Raw genomic sequence first — 19,064 nt, forward strand, 5'->3', positions numbered from 1 at the left:
AGCAGCCCTCAGAGGGCTTCAATGAAAGCAGAGCAGCCGATGCCCTCATGCAAGCAGCCCTCAGAGGACTTCAATGAAAGCAGAGCAGCCGATGCCCTCACGCAAGCAGTCCTCAGAGGACTTCCATGAAAGCAGAGCAGCTGATGCCCTCATGCAAGCAGCCCTCAGAGGACTTCAATGAAAGCAGAGCAGCCGATGCCCTCATGCAAGCAGCCCTCAGAGGACTTCAATGAAAGCAGAGCAGCCGATGCCCTCACGCAAGCAGTCCTCAGAGGACTTCCATGAAAGCAGAGCAGCTGATGCCCTCATGCAAGCAGCCCTCAGAGGACTTCAATGAAAGCAGAGCAGCCGATGCCCTCATGCAAGCAGCCCTCAGACGATTTCAATCAAAGCAGAGCAGCCGGATGCCCTCATGCAAGCAGCCCTCAGAGGACTTCCATGAAAGCAGAGCAGCCGATGCGCTCATGCAAGCAGCCCTCAGAGGACTTCAATGAAAGCAGAGCAGCCGACGCCCTTACGCAAACAGCCCTCAGAGGACTTCAATGAAAGCAGAGCAGCCGACGCCCTCATGCAAGCAGCCCTCAGAGGACTTCAATGAAAGCAGAGCAGCCGACGCCCTCATGCAAGCAGCCCTCAGAGGGCTTCAATGAAAGTAGAGCAGCCGATGCCCTCATGCAAGCAGCCCTCAGAGGACTTCAATGAAAGCAGAGCAGCCGACGCCCTCATGCAAGCAGCCCTCAGAGGACTTCAATGAAAGCAGAGCAGCCGATGCCCTCATGCAAGCACACCTCAGAGGACTTCAGTGAAAGCAGAGCAGCCTATGCCCTCATGCAAGCAGCCCTCAGAGGACTTCAACGAAAGCAGAGCAGCCGATGCCCTCACGCAAGCAGCCCTCAGAGGACTTCAATGAAAGCAGAGCAGCCGACGCCCTCACGCAAGCAGCCCTCAGAAGACTTCAATGAAAGCAGAGCAGCCGATGCCCTCATGCAAACAGCCCTCAGAGGACTTCAGTGAAAGCAGAGCAGCCGATGCCCTCACGCAAACAGCCCTCAGAGGAATTCAATGAAAGCAGAGCAGCCGATGCCCTCATGCAAGCAGCCCTCAGAGGGCTTCAATGAAAACAGAGCAGCCGGATGCCCTCATGCAAGCAGCCCTCAGAAGACTTCAATGAAAGCAGAGCAGCCGATGCCCTCATGCAAGCAGCCCTCAGAGGGCTTCAATCAAAGCAGAGCAGCCGGATGCCCTCATGCAAGCAGCCCTCAGAGGACTTCAGTGAAAGCAGAGCTGCCGATGCCCTCACGTAAACAGCCCTCAGAGGACTTCAATGAAAGCAGAGCAGCCGAGGCCCTCACGCAAGCAGCCCTCAGAGGGCTTCAGTGAAAGCAGAGCAGCCAGATGCCCTCATGCAAACAGCCCTCAGAGGACTTGAATGAAAGCAGAGCAGCCGGATGCCCTCACGCAAGCAGCCCTCAGAGGACTTCAATGAAAGCAGAGCAGCCGATGCCCTCATGCAAACAGCCCTCAGAGGACTTGAATGAAAGCAGAGCAGCCGGATGCCCTCATGCAAGCAGCCCTCAGAGGGCTTCAGTGAAAGCAGAGCAGCCAGATGCCCTCATGCAAACAGCCCTCAGAGGACTTGAATGAAAGCAGAGCAGCCGGATGCCCTCATGCAAACAGCCCTCAGAGGACTTCAATGAAAGCAGAGCAGCCGACGCCCTCATGCAAACAGCCCTCAGAGGACTTCAATGAAAGCAGAGCAGCCGATGCCCTCATGCAAACAGCCCTCAGAGGACTTCCATGAAAGCAGAGCAGCCGATGCCCTCACGCAAACAGCCCTCAGAGGACTTCAATGAAAGCAGAGCAGCCGGATGCCCTCATGCAAGCAGCCCTCAGAGGACTTCAATGAAAGCAGAGCAGCCGATGCCCTCACGCAAGCAACCCTCAGAGGACTTCAATGAAAGTAGAGCAGCCGATGCCCTCACACAAACAGCCCTCAGAGGCCTTCAGTGAAAGCAGAGCAGCCGATACCCTCACACAAACAGCCCTCAGAGGGCTTCAGAGAAAGCAGAGCAGCCGATGCCCTCATGCAAGCAGCCCTCAGAGGACTTCAATGAAAGCAGAGCAGCCGATGCCCTCATGCAAGCAGCCCTCAGAGGACTTCAATCAAAGCAGAGCAGCCGGATGCCCTCATGCAAGCAGCCCTCAGAGGACTTCCATGAAAGCAGAGCAGCCGATGCCCTCATGCAAGCAGCCCTCAGAGGACTTCAATCAAAGCAGAGCAGCCGGATGCCCTCATGCAAGCAGCCCTCAGAGGACTTCAATCAAAGCAGAGCAGCCGATGCCCTCATGCAAGCAGCCCTCAGAGGACTTCAATGAAAGCAGAGCAGCCGATGCCCTCACGCAAACAGCCCTCAGAGGACTTCAATGAAAGCAGAGCAGCCGGATGCCCTCATGCAAGCAGCCCTCAGAGGACTTCAATGAAAGCAGAGCAGCCGACGCCCTCATGCAAGCAGCCCTCAGAGGGCTTCAATGAAAGTAGAGCAGCCGATGCCCTCATGCAAGCAGCCCTCAGAGGACTTCAATGAAAGCAGAGCAGCCGATGCCCTCATGCAAGCAGCCCTCAGAGGACTTCAATGAAAGCAGAGCAGCCGATGCCCTCATGCAAGCAGCCCTCAGAGGACTTCAGTGAAAGCAGAGCAGCCTATCCCCTCATGCAAGCAGCCCTCAGAGGACTTCAATGAAACCAGGGCAGCCGATGCCCTCACGCAAGCAGCCCTCAGAGGACTTCAATGAAAGCAGAGCAGCCGACGCCCTCACGCAAGCAGCCCTCAGAAGACTTCAATGAAAGCAGAGCAGCCGATGCCCTCATGCAAACAGCCCTCAGAGGACTTCAGTGAAAGCAGAGCAGCCGATGCCCTCACGCAAACAGCTCTCAGAGGACTTCAATGAAAGCAGAGCAGCCGATGCCCTCACGCAAGCAGCCCTCAGAGGGCTTCAATGAAAGCAGAGTAGCCGGATGCCCTCATGCAAGCAGCCCTTAGAAGACTTCAATGAAAGCAGAGCAGCCGATGCCCTCATGCAAGCAGCCCTCAGAGGGCTTCAATCAAAGCAGAGCAGCCGGATGCCCTCATGCAAGCAGCCCTCAGAGGACTTCAGTGAAAGCAGAGCTGCCGATGCCCTCACGCAAACAGCCCTCAGAGGACTTCAATGAAAGCAGAGCACCCGAGGCCCTCACGCAAGCAGCCCTCAGAGGGCTTTAGTGAAAGCAGAGCAGCCAGATGCCCTCATGCAAACAGCCCTCAGAGGACTTGAATGAAAGCAGAGCAGCCGGATGCCCTCACGCAAGCAGCCCTCAGAGGACTTCCATGAAAGCAGAGCAGCCGAGGCCCTCACGCAAGCAGCCCTCAGAGGGCTTCAGTGAAAGCAGAGCAGCCGATGCCCTCATGCAAACAGCCCTCAGAGGACTTCAATGAAAGCAGAGCAACCAGATGCCCTCATGTAAGCAGCCCTCAGAGGGCTTCAGTGAAAGCAGAGCAGCCAGATGCCCTCATGCAAACAGCCCTCAGAGGACTTGAATGAAAGCAGAGCAGCCGGATGCCCTCATGCAAGCTGCCCTCAGAGGGCTTTAGTGAATGCAGAGCAGCCAGATGCCCTCATGCAAACAGCCCTCAGAGGACTTGAATGAAAGCAGAGCAGCCGGATGCCCTCATGCAAACAGTCCTCAGAGGACTTCAATGAAAGCAGAGCAGCCGAGGCCCTCATGCAAGCAGCCCTCAGAGGACTTCAATGAAAGCAGAGCAGCCTATGCCCTCATGCAAACAGCCCTCAGAGGACTTGAATGAAAGCAGAGCAGCCGGATGCCCTCATGCAAGCAGCCCTCATAGGACTTCAATGGAAGGAGAGCAGCCGAAGCCCTCATGCAAGCAGCCCTCAGAAGACTTCAATGAAAGCAGAGCAGCCGATGCCCTCATGCAAGCAGCCCTCAGAGGACTTCAATGAATGCAGAGCAGCCGATGCCCTCACGCAAGCAGCCCTCAGAGGACTTCAGTGAAAGCAGAGCAGCCGATGCCCTCATGCAAGCAGCCCTCAGAGGACTTCAGTGAAAGCAGAGCAGCCGATGCCCTCATGCAAGCAGCCCTCAGAGGACTTCAGTGAAAGCAGAGCAGACGATGCCCTCATACAAGCAGCCCTCAGAGGACTTCAATGAATGCAGAGCAGCCGATGCCCTCATGCAAGCAGCCCTCAGAGGACTTCAGTGAAAGCAGAGCTGCCGACGCCCTCATGCAAACAGCCCTCAGAGGACTTCAGTGAAAGCAGAGCAGACGATGCCCTCATACAAGCAGCCCTCAGAGGACTTCAATGAATGCAGAGCAGCCGATGCCCTCACGCAAACAGCCCTCAGAGGACTTCAGGGAAAGCAGAGCAGCCGATGCCCTCATGCAAGCAGCCCTCAGAGGACTTCAATGAAAGCAGAGCAGCCGATGCCCTCATGCAAGCAGCCCTCAGAGGACTTCAGTTAAAGCAGAGCAGCCGGATGTCCTCATGCAAGCAGCCCTCAGAGGACTTCAATGAAAGCAGAGCAGCCGACGCCCTCATGCAAACAGCCCTCAGAGGACTTCAATGAAAGCAGAGCAGCCGACGCCCTCATGGAAGCAGCCCTCAGAGGGCTTAAATGAAAGCAGAGCAGTGGATGCCCTCACGCAAGCAGCCCTCAGAGGACTTCAATGAATGCAGAGCAGCCGATGCCCTCATGCAAACAGCCCTCAGAGGACTTCAATGAAAGCAGAGCAGCCGACGCCCTCATGCAAGCAGCCCTCAGAGGGCTTCAATGAAAGTAGAGCAGCCGATGCCCTCATGCAAGCAGCCCTCAGAGGACTTCAATGAAAGCAGAGCAGCCGATGCCCTCATGCAAACAGCCCTCAGAGGACTTCAATGAAAGCAGAGCAGCCAGATGCCCTCACGCAAACAGCCCTCAGAGGACTTCAATGAAAGCAGAGGAGCCGATGCCCTCATGCAAACAGCCCTCAGAGGACTTCAATGAAAGCAGAGGAGCCGATGCCCTCATGCAAACAGCCCTCAGAGGACTTCAGTGAAAGCAAGCAGCCGATGCCCTCACGCAAACAGCCCTCAGAGGGCTTCAATGAAAGCAGAGCAGCCGATGCCCTGATGCAAACAGCCCTCAGAGGACTTCAGTGAAAGCAAGCAGCCGATGCCCTCATGCAAGCAGCCCTCAGAGGACTTCAGTGAAAGCAGAGCAGCCGATGCCCTCATGCAAGCAGCCCTCAGAGGACTTCAATGAAAGCAGAGCAGCCGATGCCCTCATGCAAGCAGCCCTCAGAGGACTTGAATGAAAGCAGAGCAGCCGACGCCCTCACGCAAGCAGCCCTCAGAGGACTTCAATGAAAGCAGAGCAGCCGATGCCCTCATGCAAACAGCCCTCAGAGGACTTCAGTGAAAGCAGAGCAGCCGATGCCCTCATGCAAGCAGCCCTCAGAGGACTTCAATGAAAGCAGAGCAGCCGATGCCCTCATGCAAACAGCCCTCAGAGGACTTCAGTGAAAGCAGAGCAGCCGATGCCCTCATGCAAGCAGCCCTCAGAGGACTTCAATGAAAGCAGAGCAGCCGACGCCCACACGCAAACAGCCCTCAGAGGACTTCAGTGAAAGCAGAGCAGCCGATGCCCTCATGCAAACAGCCCTCAGAGGACTTCAGTGAAAGCAGAGCAGCCGATGCCCTCATGCAAGCAGCCCTCAGAGGGCTTCAATGAAAGCAGAGTAGCCGATGCCCTCACGCAAACAGCCTTCAGAGGACTTCAGTAAAAGCAGAGCAGCCAGATGCCCTCATGGAAGCAGCCCTCAGAGGACTTCAATGAAAGCAGAGCAGACGATGCCCTCATGCAAGCAGCCCTCAGAGGACTTCAATGAAAGCAGAGCAGCCGATGCCCTCATGGAAGCAGCCCTCAGAGGACTTCAGTGAAAGCAGAGCTGCCGGATGCCCTCATGCAAGCAGCCCTCAGAGGGCTTCAATGAAAGTAGAGCAGCCGATGCCCTCATGCAAGCAGCCCTCAGAGGACTTCAATGAAAGCAGAGCAGCCGATGCCCTCACGCAAACAGCCCTCAGAGGACTTCAATGAAAGCAGAGCAGCCGATGCCCTCATGCAAACAGCCCTCAGAGGGCTTCAATGAAAGCAGAGCAGCCGACGCCCTCATGCAAGCAGCCCTCAGAGGGCTTCAATGAAAGTAGAGCAGCCGATGCCCTCATGCAAGCAGCCCTCAGAGGACTTCAATGAAAGCAGAGCAGCCGATGCCCTCACGCAAGCAGCCCTCAGAGGACTTCAGAGAAAGCAGAGCAGCCGATGCCCTCATGCAAACAGCCCTCAGAGGACTTCACTGAAAGCAGAGCTGCCGATGCCCTCATGCAAGCAGCCCTCAGAGGGCTTCAATCTAAGCAGAGCAGCCGGATGCCCTCATGCAAGCAGCCCTCAGAGGACTTCAGTGAAAGCAGAGCTGCCGATGCCCTCATGCAAACAGCCCTCAGAGGACTTCAATGAAAGCAGAGCAGCCGAGGCCCTCATGCAAGCAGCCCTCAGAGGGCTTCAGTGAAAGCAGAGCAGCCGATGCCCTCATGCAAACAGCCCTCAGAGGACTTGAATGAAAGCAGAGCAGCCGGATGCCCTCACGCAAGCAGCCCTCAGAGGACTTCAATAAAAGAAGAGCAGCCGATGCCCTCATGCAAACAGCCTTCAGAGGACTTCAATGAAAGCAGAGCAGCCGAAGCCCTCATGCAAGCAGTCCTCAGAGGACTTCAATGAATGCAGAGCAGCCGATGCCCTCATGCAAGCGGCCCTCAGAGGACTTCAATGAATGCAGAGCAGCTGGATGCCCTCATGCAAGCAGCCCTCAGAGGACTTCAATGAAAGCAGAGCAGCCGATGCCTCATGCAAGCAGCCCTCAGAGGACTTCAATGAATGCAGAGCAGCCGGATGCCCTCATGCAAGCAGCCCTCAGAGGACTTCAATGAATGCAGAGCAGCCGATGCCCTCATGCAAGCGGCCCTCAGAGGACTTCAATGAATGCAGAGCAGCCGATGCCCTCATGCAAGCGGCCCTCAGAGGACTTCAATGAATGCAGAGCAGCCGGATGCCCTCATGCAAGCAGCCCTCAGAGGACTTCAATGAAAGCAGAGCAGCCGATGCCTCATGCAAGCAGCCCTCAGAGGACTTCAGTGAAAGCAGAGCAGCCGACGCCCTCATGGAAGCAGCCCTCAGAGGGCTTAAATGAAAGCAGAGCAGTGGATGCCCTCATGCAAGCAGCCCTCAGAGGACTTCAATGAATGCAGAGCAGCCGATGCCCTTATGCAAGCAGCCCTCAGAGGACTTCAGTGAAAGCAGAGCAGCCGATGCCCTCATGCAAACAGCCCTCAAAGGACTTCAGTGAAAGCAGAGCAGCCGATGCCCTCATGCAAACAGCCCTCAGAGGACTTCAGTGAAAGCAGAGCAGCCGATGCCCTCATGCAAGCAGCCCTCAGAGGACTTCCATGAAAGCAGAGCAGCCGGATGCCCTCATGCAAGCAGCCCTCAGAAGGCTTCAATGAAAGTAGAGCAGCCGATGCCCTCATGCAAGCAGCCCTCAGAGGACTTCAATGAAAGCAGAGCAGACGATGCCCTCATGCAAGCAGCCCTCAGAGGACTTCAATGAAAGCAGAGCAGCCGATGCCCTCATGCAAACAGCCCTCAGAGGACTTCAATGAAAGCAGAGCAGCCGATGCCCTCATGCAAGCAGCCCTCAGAGGACTTCAATGAAAGCAGAGCAGCCGATGCCCTCATGCAAACAGCCCTCAGAGGACTTCAATGAAAGCAGAGCAGCCGGATGCCCTCATGCAAGCAGCCCTCAGAGGACTTCAATGAAAGCAGAGCAGCCGATGCCCTCATGCAAACAGCCCTCAGAGGACTTGAATGAAAGCAGAGCAGCCGATGCCCTCATGCAAGCAGCCCTCAGAGGACTTCAGTGAAAGCAGAGCAGCCAGATGCCCTCATGCAAACAGCCCTCAGAGGACTTGAATGAAAGCAGAGCAGCCGACGCCCTCATGCAAGCAGCCCTCAGAGGGCTTCAGTGAAAGCAGAGCAGCCAGATGCCCTCATGCAAACAGCCCTCAGAGGACTTGAATGAAAGCAGAGCAGCCGACGCCCTCATGCAAACAGCCCTCAGAGGGCTTCAATCAAAGCAGAGCAGCCGGATGCCCTCATGCAAGCAGCCCTCAGAGGACTTCAGTGAAAGCAGAGCTGCCGATGCCCTCACGCAAACAGCCCTCAGAGGACTTCAATGAAAACAGAGCAGCCGAGGCCCTCACGCAAGCAGCCCTCAGAGGGCTTCAGTGAAAGCAGAGCAGCCAGATGCCCTCATGCAAACAGCCCTCAGAGGACTTGAATGAAAGCAGAGCAGCCGGATGCCCTCATGCAAGCAGCCCTCAGAGGACTTCCATGAAAGCAGAGCAGCCGAGGCCCTCACGCAAGCAGCCCTCAGAGGGCTTCAGTGAAAGCAGAGCAGCCGATGCCCTCATGCAAACTGCCCTCAGAGGACTTCAATGAAAGCAGAGCAGCCAGATGCCCTCATGTAAGCAGCCCTCAGAGGGCTTCAGTGAAAGCAGAGCAGCCAGATGCCCTCATGCAAACAGCCCTCAGAGGACTTGAATGAAAGCAGAGCAGCCGGATGCCCTCATGCAAGCAGCCCTCAGAGGGCTTCAGTGAATGCAGAGCAGCCAGATGCCCTCATGCAAACAGCCCTCAGAGGACTTGAATGAAAGCAGAGCAGCCGGATGCCCTCATGCAAGCAGCCCTCAGAGGACTTCAATGAAAGCAGAGCAGCCTATGCCCTCATGCAAACAGCCCTCAGAGGACTTGAATTAAAGCAGAGCAGCCGAATGCCCTCATGCAAGCAGCCCTCATAGGACTTCAATGGAAGGAGAGCAGCCGAAGCCCTCATGCAAGCAGCCCTCAGAAGACTTCAATGAAAGCAGAGCAGCCGATGCCCTCATGCAAGCAGCCCTCAGAGGACTTCAGTGAAAGCAGAGCAGCCGATGCCCTCATGCAAGCAGCCCTCAGAGGACTTCAGTGAAAGCAGAGCAGCCGATGCCCTCATGCAAGCAGCCCTCAGAGGACTTCAGTGAAAGCAGAGCAGACGATGCCCTCATACAAGCAGCCCTCAGAGGACTTCAATGAATGCAGAGCAGCCGATGCCCTCATGCAAGCAGCCCTCAGAGGACTTCAATGAATGCAGAGCAGCCGATGCCCTCACGCAAACAGCCCTCAGAGGACTTCAGGGAAAGCAGAGCAGCCGATGCCCTCATGCAAGCAGCCCTCAGAGGACTTCAATGAAAGCAGAGCAGCCGATGCCCTCACGCAAACAGCCCTCAGAGGACTTCAGGGAAAGCAGAGCAGCCGATGCCCTCATGCAAGCAGCCCTCAGAGGACTTCAATGAAAGCAGAGCAGCCGATGCCCTCACGCAAACAGCCCTCAGAGGACTTCAGGGAAAGCAGAGCAGCCAATGCCCTCATGCAAGCAGCCCTCAGAGGACTTCAATGAAAGCAGAGCAGCCGATGCCCTCATGCAAGCACCCTCAGAGGACTTCAATGAAAGCAGAGCAGCCGATGCCCTCATGCAAACAGCCCTCAGAGGACTTCAATGAAAGCAGAGCAGCCAGATGCCCTCACGCAAACAGCCCTCAGAGGACTTCAATGAAAGCAGAGGAGCCGATGCCCTCATGCAAACAGCCCTCAGAGGACTTCAATGAAAGCAGAGGAGCCGATGCCCTCATGCAAACAGCCCTCAGAGGACTTCCATGAAAGCAGAGCAGCCGACGCCCTCATGGAAGCAGCCCTCAGAGGGCTTAAATGAAAGCAGAGCAGTGGATGCCCTCATGCAAGCAGCCCTCAGAGGACTTCAATGAATGCAGAGCAGCCGATGCCCTCATGCAAACAGCCCTCAGAGGACTTCAATGAAAGCAGAGCAGCCGACGCCCTCATGCAAGCAGCCCTCAGAGGGCTTCAATGAAAGTAGAGCAGCCGATGCCCTCATGCAAGCAGCCCTCAGAGGACTTCAATGAAAGCAGAGCAGCCGATACCCTCATGCAAACAGCCCTCAGAGGACTTCAATGAAAGCAGAGCAGCCAGATGCCCTCAAGCAAACAGCCGTCAGAGGACTTCAATGAAAGCAGAGGAGCCGATGCCCTCATGCAAACAGCCCTCAGAGGACTTCAATGAAAGCAGAGGAGCCGATGCCCTCATGCAAACAGCCCTCAGAGGACTTCAGTGAAAGCAAGCAGCCGATGCCCTCACGCAAACAGCCCTCAGAGGGCTTCAATGAAAGCAGAGCAGCCGATGCCCTCATGCAAGCAGCCCTCAGAGGACTTCAATGAAAGCAGAGCAGCCGATGCCCTCATGCAAGCAGCCCTCAGAGGACTTGAATGAAAGCAGAGCAGCCGACGCCCTCACGCAAGCAGCCCTCAGAGGACTTCAATGAAAGCAGAGCAGCCGATGCCCTCATGCAAACAGCCCTCAGAGGACTTCAGTGAAAGCAGAGCAGCCGATGCCCTCATGCAAGCAGCCCTCAGAGGACTTCAATGAAAGCAGAGCAGCCGATGCCCTCATGCAAGCAGCCCTCAGAGGACTTCAATGAAAGCAGAGCAGCCGATGCCCTCATGCAAGCAGCCCTCAGAGGACTTCAGTGAAAGCAGAGCAGCCTATCCCCTCATGCAAGCAGCCCTCAGAGGACTTCAATGAAACCAGGGCAGCCGATGCCCTCACGCAAGCAGCCCTCAGAGGACTTCAATGAAAGCAGAGCAGCCGACGCCCTCACGCAAGCAGCCCTCAGAAGACTTCAATGAAAGCAGAGCAGCCGATGCCCTCATGCAAACAGCCCTCAGAGGACTTCAGTGAAAGCAGAGCAGCCGATGCCCTCACGCAAACAGCTCTCAGAGGACTTCAATGAAAGCAGAGCAGCCGATGCCCTCACGCAAGCAGCCCTCAGAGGGCTTCAATGAAAGCAGAGTAGCCGGATGCCCTCATGCAAGCAGCCCTTAGAAGACTTCAATGAAAGCAGAGCAGCCGATGCCCTCATGCAAGCAGCCCTCAGAGGGCTTCAATCAAAGCAGAGCAGCCGGATGCCCTCATGCAAGCAGCCCTCAGAGGACTTCAGTGAAAGCAGAGCTGCCGATGCCCTCACGCAAACAGCCCTCAGAGGACTTCAATGAAAGCAGAGCAGCCGAGGCCCTCACGCAAGCAGCCCTCAGAGGGCTTCAGTGAAAGCAGAGCAGCCAGATGCCCTCATGCAAACAGCCCTCAGAGGACTTGAATGAAAGCAGAGCAGCCGGATGCCCTCACGCAAGCAGCCCTCAGAGGACTTCCATGAAAGCAGAGCAGCCGAGGCCCTCACGCAAGCAGCCCTCAGAGGGCTTCAGTGAAAGCAGAGCAGCCGATGCCCTCATGCAAACAGCCCTCAGAGGACTTCAATGAAAGCAGAGCAGCCAGATGCCCTCATGTAAGCAGCCCTCAGAGGGCTTCAGTGAAAGCAGAGCAGCCAGATGCCCTCATGCAAACAGCCCTCAGAGGACTTGAATGAAAGCAGAGCAGCCGGATGCCCTCATGCAAGCTGCCCTCAGAGGGCTTTAGTGAATGCAGAGCAGCCAGATGCCCTCATGCAAACAGCCCTCAGAGGACTTGAATGAAAGCAGAGCAGCCGGATGCCCTCATGCAAACAGTCCTCAGAGGACTTCAATGAAAGCAGAGCAGCCGAGGCCCTCATGCAAGCAGCCCTCAGAGGACTTCAATGAAAGCAGAGCAGCCTATGCCCTCATGCAAACAGCCCTCAGAGGACTTGAATGAAAGCAGAGCAGCCGGATGCCTTCATGCAAGCAGCCCTCATAGGACTTCAATGGAAGGAGAGCAGCCGAAGCCCTCATGCAAGCAGCCCTCAGAAGACTTCAATGAAAGCAGAGCAGCCGATGCCCTCATGCAAGCAGCCCTCAGAGGACTTCAATGAATGCAGAGCAGCCGATGCCCTCACGCAAGCAGCCCTCAGAGGACTTCAGTGAAAGCAGAGCAGCCGATGCCCTCATGCAAGCAGCCCTCAGAGGACTTCAGTGAAAGCAGAGCAGCCGATGCCCTCATGCAAGCAGCCCTCAGAGGACTTCAGTGAAAGCAGAGCAGACGATGCCCTCATACAAGCAGCCCTCAGAGGACTTCAATGAATGCAGAGCAGCCGATGCCCTCATGCAAGCAGCCCTCAGAGGACTTCAGTGAAAGCAGAGCTGCTGACGCCCTCATGCAAACAGCCCTCAGAGGACTTCAGTGAAAGCAGAGCAGACGATGCCCTCATACAAGCAGCCCTCAGAGGACTTCAATGAAAGCAGAGCAGCCGATGCCCTCATGCAAGCAGCCCTCAGAGGACTTCAGTTAAAGCAGAGCAGCCGGATGTCCTCATGCAAGCAGCCCTCAGAGGACTTCAATGAAAGCAGAGCAGCCGACGCCCTCATGCAAACAGCCCTCAGAGGACTTCAATGAAAGCAGAGCAGCCGACGCCCTCATGGAAGCAGCCCTCAGAGGGCTTAAATGAAAGCAGAGCAGTGGATGCCCTCACGCAAGCAGCCCTCAGAGGACTTCAATGAATGCAGAGCAGCCGATGCCCTCATGCAAACAGCCCTCAGAGGACTTCAATGAAAGCAGAGCAGCCGACGCCCTCATGCAAGCAGCCCTCAGAGGGCTTCAATGAAAGTAGAGCAGCCGATGCCCTCATGCAAGCAGCCCTCAGAGGACTTCAATGAAAGCAGAGCAGCCGATGACCTCATGCAAACAGCCCTCAGAGGACTTCAATGAAAGCAGAGCAGCCAGATGCCCTCACGCAAACAGCCCTCAGAGGACTTCAATGAAAGCAGAGGAGCCGATGCCCTCATGCAAACAGCCCTCAGAGGACTTCAATGAAAGCAGAGGAGCCGATGCCCTCATGCAAACAGCCCTCAGAGGACTTCAGTGAAAGCAAGCAGCCGATGCCCTCACGCAAACAGCCCTCAGAGGGCTTCAATGAAAGCAGAGCAGCCGATGCCCTGATGCAAACAGCCCTCAGAGGACTTCAGTGAAAGCAAGCAGCCGATGCCCTCATGCAAGCAGCCCTCAGAGGACTTCAGTGAAAGCAGAGCAGCCGATGCCCTCATGCAAGCAGCCCTCAGAGGACTTCAATGAAAGCAGAGCAGCCGATGCCCTCATGCAAGCAGCCCTCAGAGGACTTGAATGAAAGCAGAGCAGCCGACGCCCTCACGCAAGCAGCCCTCAGAGGACTTCAATGAAAGCAGAGCAGCCGATGCCCTCATGCAAACAGCCCTCAGAGGACTTCAGTGAAAGCAGAGCAGCCGATGCCCTCATGCAAGCAGCCCTCAGAGGACTTCAATGAAAGCAGAGCAGCCGATGCCCTCATGCAAACAGCCCTCAGAGGACTTCAGTGAAAGCAGAGCAGCCGATGCCCTCATGCAAGCAGCCCTCAGAGGACTTCAATGAAAGCAGAGCAGCCGACGCCCACACGCAAACAGCCCTCAGAGGACTTCAGTGAAAGCAGAGCAGCCGATGCCCTCATGCAAACAGCCCTCAGAGGACTTCAGTGAAAGCAGAGCAGCCGATGCCCTCATGCAAGCAGCCCTCAGAGGGCTTCAATGAAAGCAGAGTAGCCGATGCCCTCACGCAAACAGCCTTCAGAGGACTTCAGTAAAAGCAGAGCAGCCAGATGCCCTCATGGAAGCAGCCCTCAGAGGACTTCAATGAAAGCAGAGCAGACTATGCCCTCATGCAAGCAGCCCTCAGAGGACTTCAATGAAAGCAGAGCAGCCGATGCCCTCATGGAAGCAGCCCTCAGAGGACTTCAGTGAAAGCAGAGCTGCCGGATGCCCTCATGCAAGCAGCCCTCAGAGGGCTTCAATGAAAGTAGAGCAGCCGATGCCCTCATGCAAGCAGCCCTCAGAGGACTTCAATGAAAGCAGAGCAGCCGATGCCCTCACGCAAACAGCCCTCAGAGGACTTCAATGAAAGCAGAGCAGCCGATGCCCTCATGCAAACAGCCCTCAGAGGGCTTCAATGAAAGCAGAGCAGCCGACGCCCTCATGCAAGCAGCCCTCAGAGGGCTTCAATGAAAGTAGAGCAGCCGATGCCCTCATGCAAGCAGCCCTCAGAGGACTTCAATGAAAGCAGAGCAGCCGATGCCCTCACGCAAGCAGCCCTCAGAGGACTTCAGAGAAAGCAGAGCAGCCGATGCCCTCATGCAAACAGCCCTCAGAGGACTTCACTGAAAGCAGAGCTGCCGATGCCCTCATGCAAGCAGCCCTCAGAGGGCTTCAATCTAAGCAGAGCAGCCGGATGCCCTCATGCAAGCAGCCCTCAGAGGACTTCAGTGAAAGCAGAGCTGCCGATGCCCTCATGCAAACAGCCCTCAGAGGACTTCAATGAAAGCAGAGCAGCCGAGGCCCTCATGCAAGCAGCCCTCAGAGGGCTTCAGTGAAAGCAGAGCAGCCGATGCCCTCATGCAAACAGCCCTCAGAGGACTTGAATGAAAGCAGAGCAGCCGGATGCCCTCACGCAAGCAGCCCTCAGAGGACTTCAATAAAAGCAGAGCAGCCGATGCCCTCATGCAAACAGCCTTCAGAGGACTTCAATGAAAGCAGAGCAGCCGAAGCCCTCATGCAAGCAGTCCTCAGAGGACTTCAATGAATGCAGAGCAGCCGATGCCCTCATGCAAGCGGCCCTCAGAGGACTTCAATGAATGCAGAGCAGCTGGATGCCCTCATGCAAGCAGCCCTCAGAGGACTTCAATGAAAGCAGAGCAGCCGATGCCTCATGCAAGCAGCCCTCAGAGGACTTCAGTGAAAGCAGAGCAGCCGATGCCCTCATGGAAGCAGCCCTCAGAGGGCTTAAATGAAAGTAGAGCAGCCGATGCCCTCATACAAGCAGCCCTCAGAGGACTTCAATGAATGCAGAGCAGCCGGATGCCCTCATGCAAGCAGCCCTCAGAGGACTTCAATGAATGCAGAGCAGCCGATGCCCTCATGCAAGCGGCCCTCAGAGGACTTCAATGAATGCAGAGCAGCCGATGCCCTCATGCAAGCGGCCCTCAGAGGACTTCAATGAATGCAGAGCAGCCGGATGCCCTCATGCAAGCAGCCCTCAGAGGACTTCAATGAAAGCAGAGCAGCCGATGCCTCATGCAAGCAGCCCTCAGAGGACTTCAGTGAAAGCAGAGCAGCCGACGCCCTCATGGAAGCAGCCCTCAGAGGGCTTAAATGAAAGCAGAGCAGTGGATGCCCTCATGCAAGCAGCCCTCAGAGGACTTCAATGAATACAGAGCAGCCGATGCCCTTATGCAAGCAGCCCTCAGAGGACTTCAGTGAAAGCAGAGCAGCCGATGCCCTCATGCAAACAGCCCTCAAAGGACTTCAGTGAAAGCAGAGCAGCCGATGCCCTCATGCAAACAGCCCTCAGAGGACTTCAGTGAAAGCAGAGCAGCCGATGCCCTCATGCAAGCAGCCCTCAGAGGACTTCCATGAAAGCAGAGCAGCCGGATGCCCTCATGCAAGCTGTAGGAGAGTAGGGTCTGCAATCCTATGATCACCCAGATTTTTTTTGCTTTTGCTTCATTGGTTTACGACTTTCTCCGGCTGTGGGCCTGCCAATCGGACCCACAGCCTAGCTGTTCTCTCTCGAAATTAACACACATGTACATTAGGTGCATCCACTAATTGGAACTGGGCCGCCTTGTCAGTCCCTGTCTCAGCATACCACAGGTATCCAGGGCATCGGTGTACCCAGGGCCTACCAGGGGCTGAAGCATGTATTATGCCACCCCCGGAATGGCCGCCCAAATCTGACACAACTGGCTGCACGACAGCTGGGGCCACGTGGTGTAATCACCCGTTGCTGTAGGTGTAGTATTCCTACACCTAAACCCTAACATGGACACATGGATTCCTATCAGTCACTCCTATAGCAGGCCTTAACAATCCTGAAGGCAGAGTGCAGGGAATCATGTGGGACGGTGCTCTGGCGCGAGCTGAGCCCGTCGACGGCTTGCGGAACCAAGTCCTAATAGCCGTTCCATGGTGACGCGGGCCAACTACTTTTAATGCATTATAATCCTTGCGGTTATTTGCTAACTTTGGCATCGCATCACCTATACATGTCGAGTAAGGTGTCATACGAATGGGAATACGAACCCCTCGCCAGGCCTGGTGACGGGGTTAGCATTCCCCCCTTTTAGAGGGACACGACATGGAAGTAACCTTGAACCCCGGTTAAAGTTGACTCAAGCCTCAGCATCACAAAATGGATGCTGCCACCAGACACAAGTCTGACCTCCTGCTGCTGGGAGACCTTCCAGCGAAGGGAGCTTGGACAAAGGGTTTCCTGTCGAGGGCGGTGTTAGCACCATCCCAGACAGGGTTTGTGTATCCCAGGTAGGCAGGGCTGAAAGGAAGGTGATTGCCAGTGGCACCCCGGTGCTCACTGTGCATAGCCCGGCTCAAACCAGTTTCGGGGGCACACCAGCCCCTGAGCTGGCGCGAAGCCGGACAAAGGATAGGGGTGTAACCACCCCCCTCCTGGCTCCACCCATAGGTAGAACCTAGTCACGGGCCAGCCCCTTTTTCTTAGAATAAAGGTAGGAGCGAGTCCCCTTCCCAAATTGGATAATCAGATAATCGGATAACTCCGAATCACGAACTACTTTCCACGAAAGGAACTCTTGACTATTTCTGAAGACTCTCCCTTGTGGCTAAGGAGTAGCCACCCTGCACCAGCAGGCACCATCTAAGCGCTTGCGGTTTGCTGTAAGTCTCTCCTACGGATCAAGACTGCCCAGCTCGACGAGACCCGAGTTCCCTGCCATCTCTGACCTTGTACCTCCCTCATCAGCTCAGCTGAGAGTCGTAGGTGTGACGAGACCTGCGGGACCGGCTATCTTCAGAACCTGCACGACGCTTATCTAGCACGCCCACCGAGGGACCCTCGAGTGAGTGCACCTAGGGTTTGAGAAGCCCTAACCCTGAGCAGCTCCAGCATCGAAGTCTGCCTCCCCAGCATCCCCGAGATCTGCGTGGGGGCCCTTCCGCTCCTTGTTGTTCACCGCGTTGTTCGACCACTTGCCGACCGGCTTGTGGCCCTCTTCACGACGCACCACGATTGTTTCATCACTAGTCTGGGTGCTCCAGACTGGCTCTTGCTCCCCTTCAACAGAGGAGTACCACGGACCCTCCTGGTCCACTCCCGACGCCATCTTGACTCCCCCGCTTGGGTGGCCACTGCCAAGATCCGCTGCCCCTTCCTGGGCCCAGCATCATCGACAGCAGACACCTTCGTGGGACAGCTCGCCCTCCATCCTGGTCGCCGCCGCGCCTCCTGGTCCGAGGAACAGCCGAGTCCGACGTCACCCACTCACCTGGTCGAGGTGACTTCAGCCGGTACCCTCCTGGTACCCACACGATCGCTGGCTAGCGGTTGAGAACTGAGTCCCCTCTGCTTTCAGGTTTTCCTTCACCACCGATCCAGGCTTGGATCGCTCTGAACATCGTCACTGGTCGCCTGCCAGCAACTTCTTCTTTCAGGCTCCTGAGACTACACGAGGACTCCCGACATCTTGCCGAACTTCACGCAGCCGCAGCCTCCGGGCTAGGTAACTCGAGCATCTCGGTGCTCCATCGCAGGTTCGCTCTACAAGTGTCCAGTTCCTTTTTCGTTTAGTCCCACTGATCGGATCACTCCGGAATCAGTATCTCCAGACTCTAACCATTCGTATTTCACTGTTAGTGTAGATGGTTTCTCGTGCCCCTCGGGCATTTGTGTAAATTGTGCAACTGAAGTATTTTCCTAAGAGTTTTGTAGTGTGCTTAGCTCCCTGACTCATAAAGAGCCAGGGTAGTCTTGTTATAAATAAATATCCTTTTATTTTCATAACAACTTGTGTGGTGTCCTTTCACTTGGTGTTCAAGGGGTATATGTGATGGTAAACAGCTGGCTTAACACGCCCTCTAGAGTTTAGCCTAAAGACTGCTCGTATCCACGCTACTAGGATAGCTGGTCTAAAAGGTTGACTTACAACCAATCATCAATAAGGGTCGTTTGGAATGATACACAGTGATCACTAGAATAGTGAGCACTGCATATCAGGCCAACTTCTCACATTGGTGAGCAGCGGTTGGGATTTGAGCTTGCTGTTGTTTTACCACACACGTATCCTAAGAATATCGCAGTGAAAGATCACATAAGTACCCAGGTACATATAACTTAACTTAGAATACTCCGAGTTCTACTGAACCGGCTGTTGTAGTGTAACAGGGCTTAGCACACCCTGACTACAACTCTTAGCAAGGGATCAGTAGGTAAACCCATAGTGTAGGTAGGTGCAACACTTACACCTCACTAGAAAAGCATGTCGGTCCACGGAGAGTCTGCAGGGACTCCCTTAGTGGTCAGTGACCCTCCACAGGTCGTGTCACGATATGCAACTCTTAGCTTCAAGGAGATGCGACAACTGTGTGCCTCCAGGAAGCTAAACCAGGGTTCTAACCCTACCATCGCAATACTGATAGGTCTCTTAGAGGCGTACGATGCTAGGAGGTCCTCTAACCCAGGTCCCCCCAGTGCAGATGGGAACATGCCTCCCGTAGAGGGAACCCTCGGTGACCCAGACCTCGACCTCCACACAGAGGAGGAGGACGAGGACGAGTTATCGGGAGACGAGGCAGACAAAGGTCCAGTGGTAGTCGGCAGGCTTACAAGGACCAACTTAAGCAGGCATGAGAATGGAACTGGGGGAGCCCCGGGCCCACGCTCAAGCAGGCTTAACCTTGGGAACGGACGAGCTAGGTCTCTCTCCAGAGGCTCTGGCAGATCGGTTCATACACATGTCTCTCAGGCACCTTCTCAGAGAGGAATGACTTCCCCTCAGAGGAGGGAGCATGAAGCGAAGATGCGGGAGGTCAATCTGAGGATCGAGCGGGAAGAACTTGCCCTCGCCAAAGAAAGACTTGCCTTAGCCCGA

This window comes from Triturus cristatus, chromosome 4_2, assembly GCF_964204655.1.
Source record: "Triturus cristatus chromosome 4_2, aTriCri1.1, whole genome shotgun sequence".
NCBI classification, from domain to species: Eukaryota; Metazoa; Chordata; class Amphibia; order Caudata; family Salamandridae; genus Triturus; species Triturus cristatus.